Here is a 2,729-nt window from a genome sequence, read left to right as displayed (position 1 = left end):
ATTTGATTTAGACTGCCCATTGTTTTAAACATTGCTTTAAATGACAAGTTAATTGTGTAGTAGTGGAGAGTGATTCCTGTTGAAATTTGATGAATAATAATTTGCTTGTTCTTTGAAATCAATAGCACTAGATCGGGCTTAAAATAATAGCGGAGCAGTTTCATAGCCAAATTTAATTCGATAATAAAGTTGTTATGATTACTTACACACAATTGTGGAACGTACTTAATAGTTAAGTACAATAACAGCTATGAGGAGGTCGACGTATGGCCGACATATACATTTTTCATTTTCATATCGTTCATTATTGTATGATTTCCAATTTTATAAATCAATCGAAACTGGTCTACTAAATTTTTCCAAATTCTAAGCCTCTCCATCTTCACTATCTTATTTCAAATTAATCTACATCTTCCCCATTTGATATTTCTAATATATCTTCATCTCCACCGATAAAAATAAATCAAGCTAATCTCCACCAGTTAATATTTCTACTAAATATTTCCATTTTACCTTTTACCAGTGGAAATTTCAAATTAATCTTCATTTTTGCCAGTTAATATTTCAAATTAATCTTCATTTTTGCCAGTTAATATTTCAAATTAGTCTTCATTTTCGCCAGTTAATATTTCAAATTAATCTTCATTTTTGCCAGTTAATATTTCAAATTAGTCTTCATTTTCGCCAGTTAATATTTCAAATTAATCTTCATTTTTGCCGGTTAATAATTAATCATTATCGTCACCAGTAATACCTCGTATTAATAAAAGGTCAATATTTCAAATTAGTCTACGTCTGCACCAGTCAATAATATACAAATTATGAATTTTGATTTTGTTTGTAATAATTCCAATTAGTCTTCATCGTCACCAGTCAATATATAGAAATGTATATAAATATATAATATTATTTTAAATATATTCCTAATTACATGATTATTTTTATGAACTGTGAAAAGTTTAATATATAGAGGTCAAATGCGGACAAATACCGTTCGAGGTATTTAGGCATAATTCTTTAGTGACACATAAATAACATTGGGCCGATGCGGTAGGAGCAGTTCAGTTGATAGAGTGATTTTAGGCGATCAGGTAGGTTCGATTCCTCTCCTAAGGTAAAAAAAAAAAACAATAATCGACCCAATGACGAATTTCAAACACTATCAGTACAGGTTTTACTAGTCAGTGGTGTTTCCTCTCGGGCCCGAATAAGGGCCACAAAATTTCCAGAGGGAGGGTGGGGGGCATTTGCAATTATTTCACTATGTAAAATGATGCCCCACCCCCTCCTCTTTCCCATAGAAATGCCATTGCAACTAGGGCATAATATTGGAACGTAAAAATGTTACTTTTTAGGCATCCGAAATGAAATGAAAAAGTAAGAGTATTGGCATGTAATTATGTTTAATGCGGAAGTCCCTGTTGACTGATGTCTGTTAATTTATCTGTAAAACCTTGATTCTGCAGCTAGACAAACAAAACATATTCCATCGATATGTCTTTTGTTATCTTTCAATGATTATCATAATATGTTACCATTTTCTACTGTAAGTTTTAATGTCGTTTACAATTCCTTCAACGGGTCGCTGACCGATATCAACGACTTACACAATAAGTCTGTTATTTCAAAACGAGTTATCAATAATAACGATTATCTTTTAATATAATCTACACAATATCAATCTAAATAGAAAATGATAAGGGAAACACAACGCAGTTTTGCATTAAAAAATATTTGTACTGTTTATCTAGCTATTCCGTTGCTCTGAGATAGACTATCGTTTAAGACTTATGATCTGTGTCATTCTTTTTTTTTTCAATTCAAATTTTTCTATGCATTTCCAAAAACCTGCATTGTTAGGTTCCATGCTTTATCCCTTACATAAATACATACAAATGCAATATTAACATTTGAGATTGTAGCATTGAAAACATCGTTCTTATTCTTTATAATGTACATGTACGTGCAGTTATATAATGCATGACTAAATTCTATTATCCACTACATAATAGCCAGCTCCTGCGTTTGGTGTCAATCCGTATTCAGTGACGAAGTCATATACATCACACTGAGTATCCTTATAAGTAAATGATCTACAGAAAGGTTCTCCATAACAGCTTATGGCACACTCAGTCACGTGTTTTGATGTGTATGTAGCCTTTCGTGAAAGGCTACTTGGGGGGACCTGACCTGATTTGAATAAATAGTGGTATCTGCTTCTCAATGTTTCTATTGGACAGTTGTTAACCTGTGCTGAAAAAAATAAGGCGAACATTTGTATTGTACAATAGCATTAGACTTTCAGTTTTTGAAACCTCATATTATTGTCTACATGAGTCGCTCCCTGACAGTGAAATAAATTCATGAAATTTCACCATTAGCTGGTATTGGCAAAATTGGGATGGATGCATCCCTTTAAAAGTCTTCGACTTGTTTCTCATTAAGTGTTATTAGAGATTTGTGTAATTAGCTTGCACATGGCTTTAAAATATTTAAGAACTCTCAAAGACAATGGACAATAAGAGCCGGGACATCATTTTGTCATTTACAAACATCTTAAAAACACTCTAAGATTCATCGAAGTGAACATATGTATTGTATAGCTTTAAGTGTACAGGAAAATTATTGAATTCGAACGATTGAATGATCTAATCAATTAAAGTCTTTAAAGGATTTTCTAAGGCTAAGTCTTCCTTTATGATTCTTAATGGTACTACATAATATTATGG

This window comes from Lottia gigantea (genome assembly GCF_000327385.1).
Source record: "Lottia gigantea unplaced genomic scaffold LOTGIsca_232, whole genome shotgun sequence".
NCBI lineage: Eukaryota > Metazoa > Mollusca > Gastropoda > Lottiidae > Lottia > Lottia gigantea.
The sequence above is the reverse complement of the archived record's forward strand: the minus strand, read 5'-3'. Positions refer to the sequence as shown.